Source organism: Pongo pygmaeus, chromosome 7 (genome assembly GCF_028885625.2).
Source record: "Pongo pygmaeus isolate AG05252 chromosome 7, NHGRI_mPonPyg2-v2.0_pri, whole genome shotgun sequence".
Lineage (NCBI taxonomy): Eukaryota > Metazoa > Chordata > Mammalia > Primates > Hominidae > Pongo > Pongo pygmaeus.
In genome coordinates this window covers 40,454,345-40,471,970 of record NC_072380.2, presented here as the reverse complement: position 1 = coordinate 40,471,970, position 17,626 = coordinate 40,454,345, and the positions used below count along the sequence as shown (strand labels likewise).

General features: G+C 39.0%; 1 long non-coding RNA gene across 2 annotated transcripts in view; it reads right to left on the bottom strand.

The window, feature by feature from the left end:
* LOC134740104 (uncharacterized) overlaps positions 1-17,358 on the bottom strand; it is a 68,036-nt gene extending 50,678 nt beyond the window's left edge. For both annotated transcript variants that reach the window (XR_010127340.1, XR_010127339.1), the window contains exon 1: positions 17,123-17,358. This is a non-coding gene — a long non-coding RNA (uncharacterized LOC134740104). The remainder of the gene's footprint in view (positions 1-17,122) is intronic.
* Between the last annotated feature and the right edge of the window lie 268 nt (positions 17,359-17,626).

Here is a 17,626-nt window from a genome sequence, read left to right as displayed (position 1 = left end):
TATTTTCTTAATGATTGTTCAAAGTATTGTATAAATGAATAATTATTGCCAAAATTTAAAATAGGACTCACAAAGTTGAAGTGATGCTCCATGCATGGCAGCTATTATTATTTTGAAACCAGCTGCTAACTAAGTAGTACTTCATGGGGAAACAAAGGAGCTTTTGATACTACATTGTCTAGACAAGCTTCTGAGCAGGAATGGGCAGTGCAGTGCACTTCTTCATCATAGCAGAAACTGTAGCCTGCAAATTATCTATTTCCTCCCTTTCATTTCTAAAAAGGCCTAACATCATATTCTCCAAGCCTTGCTTGCAGTGAGATGTGTCCAGGTGACTGTTTTCTGGCCATTTAAGTATAAGAGGAAACCACTGAGTAGGATTTCTGGAAAAGCTCTTTAAAAGGTACTCATCGAACCCCTCCTCCCCACACCTGAAGGCCCAGCTATTGGGGAGACTGAGGTGGGAGGATCACTTGAACCCGGGAACTCAAGGCTGCAGGGAGCTATGATCGTGCCATCGTACTCCAGCCTGGGCAACAGAGCGGGACCCTATCTCAAATAAATAAATAAATAGGATGATTGCAGCTGACATACTGTTTTCCATCCCTTTTTTCCCTGCATGATGGCTCTTGAGGTCTTTTTGAGAGTGAGGATAAAGGTCATACTCTAAGGAGGGAAAGTACAAAACTAAAGCAATACTCACTTCATGACAAAATTGTGAAGCCTCCATACCAGCACTTGACTACCAATCTCCCATGAGAAAAAATAAACAAACCCTATGTTGCTTAAGTCATTGAGTTTGGGGTTTTTGACACTAGCAGACAAATACAATTCCTAACCAACAGACCTAGGGATGATGCCCTTGCCTGGTGTTCAGGAGCATTTATTAGGTCCCTGTGTGGATTATACTCAAGATTTTCAGCTTTCCCTAGAAAAGAAGAGTGCCATGTTGTAACAAAGAAAGTGAGACATACACGTGGTGGCTCACGCCTGTAATCCCAGCACTTTGGGAGGCCGAGGCAGGTGGATCATGAGGTCAAGAGTTTGAGACCAGCCTGAGCAACATGGTGAAACGCCTTCTCCACCAAAAATTAAAAATCAGCCGGGCTTGGTGGTGTGCACCTGTAATCCCAGCTACTCAAGAGGCTGAGGCAGGAGAATCACTTGAACCCTACAGATGAAGGTTGTAGTGAGCTGAAATCATGGCATTGCACTCCATCCTGGGTGACAGAGCAAGACTCTGTCTGAAAAAAAAAGAAAGAAAGAAAGAAAAGAAAGTGAGACTTAACATCTGTCATTCATTTAAGGCAGATACACTGACTTAAACTTATTCTCCTCCTCTCTGTATGTTGATGAGAATAGTGTAGAGTACATGACATTGGGCTGACACTGCTTGGATTGGTAGGTTTTCATGGCCGTTGTTGAGTGGTGATGAATGATGGCATTGAGTCTATAGAAGTATGAATTTTAAAATATAATTTTCTCCTCTTTTGTATGCTGGGTTTAAAAATAGAAGAATTCATGTCAAAACTATGGTCCATGCATTTCTTTTAAAGAGGTGAATTTCCAGGTTTTAGGTTTATATTTTATTTGAATAACCATGTCTAAAATGTCCTGTGTAAACAGGCATTTAAGCAATCCAGCGCATGGCCTCCAGATAAAATTTAGTTCACTCATAATGAATTATGTCTGTCTTTGGAGCAGATCACCAGTTCTTCCAGGTGTTACTTTCCATTTCCTTATCATTTTACCCAGCTTCAGAAAGACTGGCCTGAGTTAAAACTTTTTGCCTTCATTTTGGTTGACAGCAGACCCCTCCCCTTTACTGAAAAGAATGTTGCAGATTTCCTGTTTAACAGATGATGGTGAAGAGGGGGCAGAGCGTGAGGCGTCAGTGATCCTACCTATGAAAAGAAGGCACATGCTTTGCTAAAAAAGGATAAAGATGAAAGGTCTCTAAGTGGCTGTGTATTCATCCATTGTTTAGTGCAGGAGACGCTGACTCACTGTGCTGACGGCCAGGGGAAATCCTGTATTTCCCTCTCTGGGACTTTTGGATTCAGCTTGCTTAAGAGAGGCAACCACTTTATTGTTCTGCTGGAGCCTTGGTGCCACTATTCCAGACATACTCGTGTCAAGTTTCAGGTGGCTTCTATAAATCATGTCATTGGAAGTTAGGGAGGTGACTTTTTCCTCTTCTGTTGTTTGGACCTACAAGCGTGGTACGTGTACGCATCTTCCCACTCAACTGAACTATGGGGCCAGGTCTTCATGGGAGCATCCTCCTATGGCCACTTGTCATTTTCAAGGAAAGTGAATCCCAGCCTTTTCATCATATTAGAATAACTCCATGTAATTGCTAAGTGCGTATGTCATCAAATTAAGAAAATACTGTATAAGTCATCCACGATTTACAATATCATGCACTCAACAGTGTTCTCATCCATTTACAGAGAGGAAAAAAACATTTAAAATATGGTATCTGTCTTAAATAAATGACAACAATAAGACAACCAACTTGAGAACTATATGGCCTAGAACTTGCATAATTTCTCATTCATATAAATGAAACTGAAGACCATGAAGGACTTAGACTGTAAGCTACACAGACTATAGTTAAGAAAGTATTGGCTGGGCATGGTGGCTCACGCCTGTAATCCCAGCACTTTGGGAGGCTGAGGCGGGTGGATCACCAGGTCAAGAGATAGAGACCATCCTGTCTAACACAGTGAAACCCCATCTCTACTAAAAATTCAAAAAATTAGCCGGCGTGGTAGCGGGCGCCTGTAGTCCCAGCTACTCGGGAGGCTGAGGCAGGAGAATGGCGTGAACCCGGGAGGTGGAGGTTGCAGTGAGCCGAGAGCCCGCCACTGTACTCCAGCCTGGGCGACAGAACGAGACAAAAATTAGCTGGGCGTGGTGGCACATGCCTGTAGTCCCAGCTACTCTGGAGGCTGAGGCAGGAGAATCGCTTGAACCCGGGAGGCAGAGGTTACAGTGAACCAAGATCACGCCACTGCACTCCAGCCTGGCAGCAGAGTGAGACTCCGTCTCAAAAAAAAAAAAAAAAAAGGAAAAGTATTCACCAAGAAGGGGATGAGTGACTTGGGGGGGTTAATGTTTATGTAGCCTTTGAATTAGAAAGGGGAAAAAGTCAATTCTAGCAAGAAACAGCATGTGTAAAACCTTGGAATCGAGCTAAATACATGTGGCCGAGAACAGTAAATTAAAAATCTTGTCTTAAAAAAAGAGAATTTGTTGCATTTTAAGAGCTGTAAAAGGATTTGTAAAATAGTAAGAGATTTTAAGAGAACTGGTAGCATTTTAAGAATTAAGTGAGGCAACATGATGGAAGGTGTTTGAGCTTGATCACTGGGAAACAGAAAATCTTCAGATACACTCAGAGATTCAGTGAAAACAATGTCTGAGAAGAAAAACTTTGGCAAGTGTCCATGACTATTGATATAATGCTTACAAAATGAATAATAAAATTAAAATTTAACGTAGGGATGTTTAAAATTACTTGAAAGGAAAAACTGTTTACTTACATTAAAGATTTAATTAATGGACAATTATGATGCTTTATCCAAATTACAGAATAAGAAAACTGGTAAGACAAAAGAAATAATTTCATTCAATCTTCTAACACTTCTAATGGAGAATTTCCTCTAGGCTGTTGACTACAGTATGTGATCTATTATCTTAACTAATGAACACTGGCGTAGACAGCCTGATGCAGGTCACATGACTTTAAAATATTACATCATTGGCCAGACGCTGTGGCTCATGCCTGTAATCCCAGCACTTTGGAAGGCAGAGGCGGGTGGATCACCTGAGGTCGGGGGTTCAAGACCAGCCTGACCAACATGGAGAAACTTCATCTCTACTAAAAATACAAAATTAGCCGGGTGTGGTGGCGCATGCCTATAATCCCAGCTACTCGGGAGGCTGAGGCAGGAGAATTCACTTGAACCTGGGAGACAGAAGTTGTGGTGAGCCGGGATCGCACCATTGCACTCCAGCCTGGGTACTATGAGCGAAACTCTGTCTCAAAAACAAACAAAAAAAAAAGGCCGCGCGTGGTGGCATGTGCCTGTAATCCCAGCTACTCAGGAGGCTGAGGCAGGAGAATCGCTTGAATGTGGGAGGCAGAGGTTGCAGTGAGCTGAGATCACGCCACTGCACTCCAACCTGAGTGACAGAGTGAGATTCTGTCTCAAAAAAAAAAAAAAAAAAAATCCATCATTCAGAATGAAGCTAGGTTTTTACTAATTGCTATGAAATAGTGAGGGTTTAAACAGTTGGAGTAAACAAACTCTGCTGTGATGTTCAAGGTTATAGTGAGTTGGCAAACCTATGCAGATAGAGATGGCATTAAAAGGGCTATTGTAATAAACTGAGATTGTTGCTCATGTCCATTGCATATAATTTACTTTCCAATTCAGCTCCTCTGAACAACAATTTGAACTTGGAAATTATTTTTGTTGAAAGTCCAGTTTTTTCATAGATTTAAAATCAGTTTATTCAAGTTATTTTTCTTGCCCTCTATTTTTCCTACCCTCTTTATTTTTCTTTGTCATATTATTGCCTGTTTCTTCAGGCTCAACGAGCTCTCCTTTAGCTCATGTAAAATTGGATGGATTTAATCTTTCTTATTTGGCACCTTGGTTATTTCCCATGATGGTTCTCCCGGGTGAGATTTGACTCTCATTTGTCATTTTGGGAGGAATCTAATATTAAAGAATCTTCCAGTATTCATCTGTTGGGTTTTGTGGATGTTACTCAGGAATGTCTGTCAGAATTCTGGCATGCAAAGCGACAGCCAGTAGGTTCAACTTTGATAATTTTTATTTTCTTGCTATATGAAATAGCTTTATCCAAGGGTTTTAACTGTAAAAGACAGTCATCTGAGTAATAAGCAGGTCAAATCTTTGGATATAGCATCTCTCAGTTTCTAGAAGGGAAATTTCATTCTTCATTTAGGGAATGTTTGGGCTATGTGTGAGCTTTTAGTTTCCAAGTTCTCAATTTGCATGTTCTCTTTATCATTTGCATATAATTTATATATTGCAGGGTCTTGTTCTCACATCAGAGTTTTAAGATGAAAAGATTTCATAATCATTAAGTGTCTCTCGCCAACGTGATTTGAATTGCCAATGCTATAACAGGGTAGGCCTCAGTTCCGGAAAGAGGACCTGGGAAACACAGACAAGAATTGCCTCTTCATTGCTGAGAAAAAAATACAGCTTGCTTTATTTCAAACTTTTAATATACCTTATATTCCCTTGAATTCGAGAACTAATTTTTCTGTTGTATTTCACAATGTGTTCTGATATGTTTACCAACCAGGAAGCTCCACCAAACTTCAGGGTCCACAGTTATTAAGGTTTCATTACACAGTACAATTTGTTGTATCACTGGCCACGTCTTTGGACTCAATCTCCAGTCCCCTCTCTTCCACCGAGGTTGGGAGATTGTGCTGACATATAAGTGTGGTCCCAGAGATCCATTGTGAATAACAAAGGCACTCTTATCATTTAGAAAATTCCGAGAATTTAGAGTCTCCCTTCCAGGAACCAGGGACAAAGACCAGTTAAATTATTTATTATACAACCGAGTTTAATAAATGTAGCTAGTTGTATTAATGTTATTATACCGTTGAGTATCATAATAACTTTGTGAGGCGGAGAGAGATAACTTTGTGAGGCAGAGAGAGTTTTTCCTATAAATGTTCACATTGTTTTTTAGTGATGAGAAAAAAAGGGCAGATGGGAACATATGTTCCATTGAAGATAAAATTTCTGACACTCGGAAAAATTAAATACTTTAAGAAAGTAAAGAAGAACATCAAGTGCTTCACACATTTTCAACTTTCAGGCTTGTAAGCAAAAGAGTAACAGGGTTAACTATAACATATTTCTCTAAGTTAAGTCAAATAAGAATACATACTTAAATTCTGTTCAAATTATGTACAACAGCTATCAAAAAAATGACTTATGTGAAAAAGCAGATTAACTTTCATTCTTAGAAGAACAGATACATGGAAGGTAAGCTGGAAACCTCCAAAAGACAAGATACAGATGTCTGGCATATGCTGTTTACAACCATTATCATTGCCTGATGGCGACTAAGGAAAATGAACTTCTGTCAAATGCTTTGAATTTTGCTGCATCAGTGTAGGTTTGATTTACCTCATATTCCTCCCAGAGAAGCAATAACAGATTTAAAAAGATTACATTAGCATTTTTATACCTTTATAGCAGTGGGGTAGGTGATGGCTTTGCATCTTTTTAAACAAAAATAAACATATTTAAAGTGTTCTGCTACAGTTATGAAATGTAGGAGCCTTGTGGTTTACTTACCCATTCCAGCTGGCTCCTGACTCAGCAAAAGAGCAACATAAGAAAACTGACTGGCTTCACCAATAGCAGAGTTTGAAGAGGAAGATTAATTAACAGGTCATTGAGAGGGGAAATTAAGAAAGCCTCTCTTGCCGGGCACAATGGCTCACGCCTGTAATCCCAACACTTTAGGAGGCCTGGGGCGGGCAGATCACTTGAGGTCGGGAGTTCAAGACCAGCCTGGCCAACTTGATGAAACCCCTTCTCTACTAAAAATGCAAAATTAGTCGGGTGTGGCACACACCTGTAATCCCAGCTACGAGGGAGGTTCAGACGGGAGAATTGCTTGAACCCAGGAGGTAGGGGTTGCAGTGAGTCCAGATCATGCCACTGCACTCCAGCCTGGGGACAGAGTGAAGGCTCTGTCTCAAAAAAAGAAAGGAAGGAAGGAAGAAGAAATGAAGGAAGGAAGGAAGGAAGAAAGAAAGAAAGGAAGGCAGGCAGGCAGGCAAGCTTCTCTTCTGATTTCCTTCCTTCAGACAGTTCAACAATTTGGTAACATTTTACATATGAGACAACTATGGCCAAAAATGAAGTCATTTGATCAAGGCTCAATGGTAGATCCTGTGTAAATAAGAATACTACAACAACGAAACCCCAAAGTCAATGAGTTTACTACGTTTCCAAGCAATCCACCTACTTTATATGAAGGTATAAATGATAGAGGCTGTTAAGAAATTATTTACAAGAAAACTGTGGCTTCACCCAAAAAGAAGTAGTTATTTTAGCATTCAGAGTTATCTATTTTGTATCACATTTAAGTAGACACTTTGCTTGTCAGATTCCTTGTGTCAGATTGGCATGATTTAATGGGATGATTATCTTAAAGTTTTAAGAGAAATTGGTCCCTCTGTGGTGTTGGAAACTCTGTTAATATAATGTGTCAGGATCATAAACCATCAGCGGGGACTGTTTGGTTACTAGGCAACTACAGGAGACATTGTTTTCTTCTGTTGTTTCTCGCAGAAAAGACTGCAGAGAAGGGTTGAACCTAAGGACAGAGACAGATGCAAACCAACACACAGGCACCAGAACTCTTCCATTTCTGGGTAAAGGAAAAGGTAAAATAAATTCCAACCATGAGCAACATAATTGGTTGCCTTTATGGCATGAATATGGAGTCCTCAAAGGGACCATCATTTGGTAAGATCCGGTTTCTGTAGAGTTCTCTCCCAGCATTGGTTATTTCACCATGAACAGTTTGTGAGTCCTATTTGTGACCCAGGTCCTTGTCTATAAAGCCCAAGATTTCATATTAGGAACATATAAGATGGGCAAGTGATTGATATTTGTAATGTATAAAGAACTGTTAAACAAAAAGATGAATATCTAACAGAAAAAGGGGTGAATGGTATTGAAGCAGCCATGTTGTCTGGGATATATGCCCTGGGGTTCATTGTTGCCTGCCAGGAAAATTTAGGACATGGACACACACGAAGAGTTTAGGAGTGGAAGTTTAATAGGCAGAAGAGAAGACAAGGAGATAGAGAAAGGGGTCTCCAAGTGGAAAGGACCAGATAGTAGCAGATGCACTGGATTTTATATTCGAGCATGAGGAGGTGGTGTCTGATTTACATAGGGCTGACAGATTGGTTCGATCAGGTATGATGTTTAAATAGCATGCGAGGAAGTCTGGTCACCCCACCCTAATCTTATTATGCAAATGGGCTTTCCAGTTGATCCCAGCCATCTTGTCTGCTCCTTACAGTACAAGTGACTGACAAAGGGAAGGGAAGATGGAGCTGCCATCTGCAACATGTCTAGTCCTTAGTTCCTGCTGGCATTCACCTTGCAAGCTCTCAGCTTGCTTGTCTATGTCTGCAGGTTGACTTTACAGGCTGCTCTTTGTTAGACAATGATTTGGGGCTGCTTTTCATTAAAAAGGAAAGGCTTATGTAGGACTCCCATACCCTTACTATCTGCCTACATGATTTCTTAACCCTGTATTAACATGTAACAGCAACTTAAAAAAGGAGAAAGCAAATAGCCAATAAAAATTTTGGAAAAGTGTTCAACATCACTAGCAATCAAATAAATGTGATTGGTAAAATATTTAGCAATTTTTATTTACCCAATTGACAAGTATATAAAAATGATGCAATCTTCATTTAATGTCCCAGGAGGCTGGTCCATGACTGCATGAAAAGCTTCCCTTGCCTTCTCTCTTTCATTTGGACTCTCACTGGGGTGAGGAGTAGGCATCAAGAGATCAGGATACCCCATGAGTTTCTCCCTGCCAGCAAGACTGTGTCTCTGCAAAAGGCATGAGCCATTTCAAGCTGCAGCATGCTCTTCAGTTCTGGGCTGCAGAAACCACTCTATTCTTTAGCTCCTTCTTTCCTTATAGTAACCATTGGACAGCAGTATGATAATAAACTTGAGTAGTTTTTCTAAGTTTTATATTTTTGAAACAGAAATTTTACTTTGAAGAATTTATATTACATAAGAGATACGCAAAGATGCTGTTGAAAATGGGTGTTCATTGCAGTGAAAACTGGAAACAATGTAACCTTCTAACTACATGAAAATTCTTAAATTATAAGACAGCTTTATGATGAAATACTTATTATACAGTGATCAACATCATCTTCTCCAAGTACAATTAGCCTATGGAAATATCTTCATGATATATTAAGAACAAAAGGAAGATTTCAAAAATGAAGTATGATTCCTAGTAGGTATAAAAGATGTTATACATTAAAAAATTACTGGAAGCATAAGCTAAAATTTTAATACCAGGTATCTCTAGGTATGGAAATACATTTAATTTCTTTGTTTCTTCTTTATTCTTTTTCTATTTCTTATGTGAAACGCAAATAACCTTTAGAGTCAGAGAAAACGACAAATGTTATTTTCCCAAAAGAAATTAGAGGCAGGGTGGATAGAAAGATCTTTAATCTAAGAAGGAAATTAATAGCCTTTCATCATCAACATTTTGAGATTCTTTTTTTGGAAAGAAAGTATGTTCACACATGGTCACACTTTAGTCAGTTAATGGGGATTTATTTTGCATATCATCTTAGTCCTATGTGGCATGCCTCTAAACTAAATAGACATGAGGAAATAAACATTTTGAATGGAATAAAATGGAGTCCAAAATTTTAGGAGGCCTTGGATGCTTACTAAAGAAGAGCATGGACTCTCACTACTAGCCTGAAGCTGACTGTATAGCAGTAGCAGAAAAGACACCTTTTCCATTATTCTTTCTAAACTTTGAGTGCAGAGTTTTCACAGACATTGTCCAGGGCAGCATTTCTCCAGATTTTAAAACAATACTCACACAAATAAGCCCATTTTATGTAGCAACACAGTACACAAGTACAGGTGAAAGCAGGCACACATGCACACATACAAACACACACACATACACACACAAGTACAGGTGAACACAGGCACACACACGCACACCCCACTCAAGGACAGGTGAACGCAGGCACACACACACATACCCCCCACACAAGGACAGTTGAACACAGGCACACACACACATCCCACAAAAGGGCAGGTGAACACAGGCACACACACATTCCCCCACACAAGGACAGGTGAACGCAGGCACACACAAACATACCCCCCACACAAGGACAAGTGAACACAGGTACACACATACTCCCCACACAAGGACAGGTGAACACAGGCACACACACACATTCCCCCACACAAGTGACAAAAAAGTTTCAAACACACACACACACACAAACTTACCACCCTTACCACATATTGATACTTCTATATACCACTTCATTTTTATAAAAACAGGATTATAATAGTCTAGAACTTTGCATTGTGAAGGAAGCTCAAAAAATCATAACCACGAAAGAATAGAAATAAGCACTAGAGATGGAGGAAGATCAGGTCACCAAAGTTGGGGAAACTGATTGAGGTGAGTGAAAAAAAGAGCTTGAACTTTTATTCATATTAATTTATTATTTCAATGTCAAATTATGTGTCCTTTAAAATAATGTATATATTAGAACTTCACATGCATATAATTTATAAACATATAACTAAACGTAGTCCAGAAAACTATGCTTAATTTTTTTTTTCTTCAGAAGCTCTGTGATCAAAAAGTTTGGAGAACATGGATTTGGATTATGGGTGCAGGAAGAGTTGAGAGTAAAAGACATTTCTGGGAATATGTCATTAACAAAGTTCCCCAGAAAATAATATAATCTGATATGGGCCTTAAAAGATGGGTACTCTCTGGCCAGACATATGTTAAAAGATGTCATGTAGCAGTTTTGTATTCAGAGGATCAGGTTGCAGGAGCAGAGGGGTCTTTGGAGGATCCCAAGAGAGGTGGGAATCAGATATTAAATTAAAACAAACAACATAGGAAAATAAGTGAGATGGATCAGCCAGTCTCCCTTCCTTTTGAAGACACTAGGGCTAGGGATGTTTTCTGAAGCTCCTCTGTTACTGATGCCTTAGAAGCTGTGATGGATGGCTTCCATGGACTCCTCCAGATTTATTCCCCACTCATACACACCTGCTTAATGGCCCAGGAGGCTGGTCTATGGCTGCATGCAAGGCTTTCCTTGCCCTCTCTCTTTCATTTGGACTCTCACTGGGGTAAGGTGTAGGCATCAAGAGATCAAAGCACCCCATGAGTCTTTCCCTGCCAGCAAGACTGTGTCTCTCCAAAAGGCTATGAGTCATTTCAGGCTCTGCCGTGCTCCTCAGGTCTGGGCTGCGGAAGCCACTCTATTTTTTTTTTTTTTTTTTTTTTGAGACAGAGTCTCGCTCTGTTGCCCAATCTGGAGTGCAGTCACGGGATCTCGACTCACTGCAAGCTCCACCTCCCAGGTTCATGCCATTCTTCTGCCTCAGCCTCCTGAGTAGCTGGGACTACAGGCACCCGCCACCACGCCCGGCTAATTTTTTTTTGTATTTTTAGTAGAGACGGGGTTTCACTGTGTTAGCCAGGATGGTCTCGATCTCCTGACCTCATGATCTGCCCACCTCGGCCTCCCAAAGTATTGGGATTACAGGTGTAAGCCACCTCGCCCGGCCAGAAGTCACTGTATTCTTTGCCCCTTTCATAGCAGGATGGTATGAGTTCTCCTCCACTGCTAGCCCAGGGATAATACATGATTTTTCTATTGATTTCCCTAAATTCTGTTCAGACCTCTAAAACAAACAAACAAAAGATTTCTATTAAAAATTATCCTCAAAATGTGAATGTGCTGTCTATTTCTTGCTGGAACCCTGACTGATATAGATGCAAAATAGGTGGGATTGGATGTCTAGAAGGTGGAATGTGGCACAACTGTGGTCTGAGCACTTGGAGAAAAAGCCAGCACACAAAGAGAGGTAGATGTTAGGTGGGAATGCCAATAAGAGGTTTATCAGGCCGTTTCCAGATATACTCTTACGCAGAAGGGGCCTGAGGAAGCAAGTGCATCCTGAGGTTTCACATCCCAGCCCAAGAAGAGAACAATGAAAGGGAAGTACACTCAGGGGATTTCTTAGGTTCTGCAAATGGTCAATACCTTAATCTGGCAGTCAAGGTACAGATATTCATTTTATTGTTTACTCTTGTGATTATACACAAAGATTTTATACACTCTTCTGTACTTAAGATGTATTTCAAAATAAAATGAATGGGGAAGGGGAAGAGTGAATGATGGTAGGCATGGTGAACAATGTCACACGGGATTCTGTCAATACAGTGTTCAATATGTTTTACATACTATTTCATCTCTTATTTAATTTCATATTAGGATTGTGAGGCAGAACTCATCATCTTTTGTTTCAGATATTTGCAGGGATGTAGGAAAGTGGTACACGCTAGCTGTCAATATTTTATGGGACAATTTAATCAGAACAAAAGTTGTGAAAGACTGCCCAGATTATTGAGCCTCATTTTGCAAAAAAATCCTTGCTTGCCATCTCAAATCAATTTGTGAACCAAGAGTGGTTTTAATGAGTAATTATTATCTTCTAAAAAGAGTCTTTAATCACTTACAGGAAATGTTAAAGTGCAGTTGATGCAACATCAAAACTCTTGCCAGCTTGGGAAACAACCTTAAAATCTAGCTTTAAAATATTTACCATATTTTTGTCATTCTGGCTTTCAAAAGCAAAGAAAAAATTCAGTTTATCTCAGTTATCACAACAACGTGGGATGCTTATAAAAACCAAAGCAGGATGAAGTTTGGCGTTATATCTGGTTTCTAAACAGAAACTTCCCTAGTACATATGTGCACAGAGTCCCCTTGAGATTGACCTAGCAATGGAGATTAGTTTCAGGGATAAAGACAGAAAAGTGTTTGTGATACTCATTCCCTACTGAGAAAATAAGTAAGTAAAGACATTATTATTAAACAGCTTTTGAATTAGATTTTTTTTTCCTCCAACAACTCACATTATTGTGGTTAGTTTCATTTTAAAGTCAATGTAAATTCAGATGCGAGGAAGGAAATGCTTTATTCATATGAAATTTCTGTCGTGATTTATACACGAAAGCTTCAGGCAAAAAGTAAGATGAAATCAGTTTACTCCCTATTTAGATTTATTTTCTACAGCTTTTAAGTAAAATTCCTTCTTACTGGTTAATGAGTTTAAAGCCACCCCAAGCCCTGAAAAAATCATGAGAGAGATGTTCTCTACTTGGACTAAGTCCCATCCTATTATCAAAGATGCTTAGGCAAAAGGTTCTAGAGTCTCAGCAGCAAAGATATAAGAAACTAGCCAAGATGAGTCTACAAAAACACACAGAGTATATAGTCTGACTTGATTTCTGCGGTGGGCTACTAAGTTAAAAAGTAGAAGCAATTGGACAGGGTTGGATATTTGACAGCCTTGAAAACTACAATGAAAACTTAGCAGTTTTCACTTACCAATAGTAAATCATTATATGTTCTTGAGAAATAGAATAATTCAATACAGGTAGTATTTCAAGAGAATTAGTCTGACTGCAGTGTACCAGTTGAATCTTATGCAGAGAGGACAAACTTTTGGAGTAACCCACAACTGCAGCATTGTTCTGAAAATGTTCAATACCTTAATCTGGAAGTCAATTCACTGGTGTTCATTTTGTTGTTTACTCTTGTAATTAGACACATGAATTTTATACTCTCTTTTGTACACATGCTGTATTTCAAAATTACAGACCTGTGACCTGAAAGGAGAGATGGACAGGGAGGTCGCTTGAATGGTAATTTCAAAGAAAGAGGAAGATTTTGAGGGAAATACAGACATATAAAAGAAGGAGCTGGAAAAATAAAATATAATCATAAAGGTTCTGTCCTTCAAGATTGAGAAGATGGTAGTCAGAGCAAGACCACTGGGAATGAATTTGTAATCTGCATATGGGTTCGGGTGAGCAGACCAGTTTGATTTAGGCATGTTAAGTTTCTGATGACATGCAACATTCAGCTAGATGTATTTGATGGGTAGTATGAGTGGAATGGTACAATCTATGTAAAAATATTTATATATTGATAGTGGCTAATTCTCCAAGGGAATTAGAAAGAAAAAGAAGAGCAGAGGGGATTATGAAGACCTGCAGTGAAAGAGAAAAATCTGTCATGAAGGCAAAGTGAAGGAAAAGGAAGAGAAATAGGAGGAGAAACAGGATGATGCAATGTTATGGAAACAAGTAGAAGAGCTTCAAGAAGTTGATGGATACCAGGGTCAAACATTTCACTGATGTCAAAGATGGATGTGGAATTTGAGAATAAGCCCCCTCGGATGGAGCAGCTGAATTTAATGGGGTGGTCAGGGTGAAAGTCAGAGCATAGCAGCTGAAAGTAGATTGAAGACAGGCAGCTAAATGAAGATGTTGAATGCAGGTCACAGTGAGAAATGAGCAGAGGCAAGGAGAAACTGGGGGGCTGAAAATGTGATTACAGTTATAGAGCTAGCAGTGTCAACTAAAAAGTGGGTTTTTTGTTCTTATTTATTTATTTGGCGGGAGGGGGCTTGAGATTGTTGTGGCATGGGAAGACTTTTGGACCTGAGGTCAGGAGGCTAAGTATTTCCAAATAGAGTATTATCATGTCTTAAGGTGTTGTGATGAGCCTGGATAAAGAGTCCAGTGCCAAGGGTTGGTCTGGGGTTTTATACTTGTGGCTTGAAATGTGAGTTTCAAAGACCAGCTTTCATTAATAAAAAGGAGAAAGAAAAAATGCTAAAATGCTTTTATGTACTCAATCTATAAAAGACAACCTCACAGCCCCCTCCTTAGTGGTCAGAAACCAGTATCTTCAGAACCCACTTTCTTCCTGCTCCAACTGTGAGGATAGACTAGAACCAGATGTGTCTTGACCTTCTCAAAACCTACACACAGGCAGGAGGCCATAACATACTGTTCAAATACAGCCCACGTGTGGCTAATACAGGACCTCATTTTCCATGATGTACCCAACAGGCGGGGGCATAGCCAGCTGCAAAGGCCCGAGGCTAGAATCTGGCAAAGAACGCATTCCACTGGGAGGAAAGGCTGTGCTGTGCCCAGATTAGTCCCAGAGTGGCCACTCCTCTACACGGAGATGCTTCACTTTAGGCTTAAGCCACGTAGGAGAAATCCGACATATAATTTTGACCCTTTTCAGTATCCTTATAACGAATGGAAGAAATGAAGATGGGTTTTTGAAAGGTCAACTTTCAGAAACTGGGAAAGTTTTAGTTTTGTTTTTGTTTTTCCAAAACTCAAGCAATAGTTTGAGTTTTGGAAACTCTTGCTTACTTCCCATGCGGTTCAGTTCCACCATCCACATTATCTCTCGTTGGGAATTTTATCTTTTTAATTCAGCTTTGACATTTTACTTAATTTTTTTTCCATTGCTCCTTTTAGGCCACCCTGAACAAATTTTTCTTTTATTTTTCAAGCTCTCTCTCTCTCTCTCTCTCTCTCTCTCTCACACACACACACACACACACACACACGCACACACACACACGACTCTTTTTATCTCTGTCTCTCTCTTTGTTCTTACAGGACTTAGGTAATGTTTTATTTTCACCTTCAAGTTTCAGTTCAACAAATGTGTACTGAATATCAACTGTGCACTAAGCAGTCATTTGTTCTCGTTTTATTTTGAAAATAGCTATATTGCTTTTGGGAAAAAAAATCATAAAGGGTTTCTGTTGACATATATAAAGAAGAAAAATTCAAGAAAATATTTCCAATCCCACCATCCAAATGCCATTCAATATTAACCATAGGTTAGTTATTCATTATCCCTTCTTGCATATTTATAAAAATGGATATATATATATGTTTATAATTTTTCCAAATAGAATCATGTACCTGTTTTATGAACAGCTTCTTTTACTCAATATGCCATGAATATTTTCCTGGTCAAAAATGTATCATTACATCCTCATTTTTAATACAATCATCCATCACATAATGATGTTTTGGTCAATGACAGATTACATTTATGAAGGTGGTCCCATAAGATTACAGTAGAGCTGTAAACATTTCTGTCACATACTTACCACGTAGCTGTTATAAGGTTGTAGAGCAACGCATTACTCATGTGTTTGTGGTGATGCTTGTACTGCCAGTTGTATAAAACTCCAGCACATATAATCATGTACAGTGCGTAATGTTTGGTAATGATAATAAATGACTATGTTACTGGCTTATGTATTTACTGTTCTATACATTTTATTGTTATGTTAGAGCACACTCCTTCCATGTGCAAAAAAGTTTACTGTAAAACAGCCTGAGGCAAGTCCTTCAAAAAGGATTTCAGAAAAAGGCATTGCTATTGCAGGAGATGACAGCTTCATGTGTGTTATTGCCCCTAAAGACCTTCCCGTGGGACAAGGTGTGGAGGTGGAAGACAGTGATATTGATGATCCTGACCTTGTGTAGGCCTAGGCTAATGTGTGTGTTTGTATCTTAGTTTTTAACAAAAATGTTTAACAAGTAAAAAATCAAAATAAAAAATTAAAATAGAAAGCTTATAAAATAAGGATATAAAGAAAGAAAACATTTTTGTACAGCTCTGCAATGTGTTTATGTTTTAAGCTCAGTGTTATTACAAAATTTAAATGAAATTTCAAAGTTCATGAAGTAAAAATGTAAGGTAAGGTTAATTTATTATTATTATTACTTAAATTTTTTTTTTTGCCCATGACACAGCCCCAGGAGGCCCTGAGAATATGTGCCGATAGTTAACTTATCATTGAGGAAATAAAATTTTAAAAATAATTTAGTGTAGCCGAAGCACAGGTGTTTGTAACATCTATGGTAGGGTGCTGGAATGTCCCAGACCTTCACATTCACTCACTCACTCGCTCACTCACTCACCCAGAGCAACTTCCAGTCCTGCAAGTTCCATTCATAGTAAGTGTCCTATACATAGACAATTTGTGTATTTTAGATAAACAAATACTTACCATTGTATTACAATTACCTATAGTATTAAGTAAAGAAACATGCCGTACAGGTTTGTAGCTTGGGAACAATAGGCTATACCTTATAACCAAGGTGTGTAGTAGGCCATACTATGCAGGTTTGCGTAAGTACACTCATGTTTGCACAAGGATAAAATCACCCAATAATACATTTCTCAGAACATAGCCCTATTGTTGGGCAACATGTGACTGTAGTTGCATCACATCACATGATAAACATACATGGTAATTTTCTTAACCAATCTCCCAGTGATGGTCATCTAAGTTATTGTGATTTTTTTCTATTCAAACTTCTATAAGTAACCTTATGCACATATAGTTTTTCATTTGTTCCCCTAAGTGCTTACTGTTTGTTGGTAGGTCAAGAGGTCTTTTCCCCAGTTGCTTCATCTGCCTACTCCAGGTTGACTGCGGGCTTGAGAGTGATCTTTAAATACATGAAGAGCTTTCAAAGAAGCCACATTTTTTTTTGTGCTCCTCCCAGAAAATGAGATCAAAGGATGGAACACTCACATGTTGGCAGATTTGGGCTCAACACACAGAAGTAAATAAGTAATATAGATGAAAAAGTGCGCTGAGAGTTGCATAGTGAAATAATTGTTAAACAAATACCATTATTATTGTGTAATTATGGAAGAAATTGCTTCATCACTTGGTGAATTTCTAGGTCTTTACTCTGCTTGTCTGAAGCTGGGTGAATAACTTTTAGCAATTACAAAGTATTTTTGTCCTAGGTGGAACTTTCAACAGATTGACCTCTTATTTATTAGGCTCCTAAAAGTTTCTATCCATGACGGGGCTAAAATCGACTTGGGTTTTAACCTCAACATCATCTCCCCAAATCCTCCATA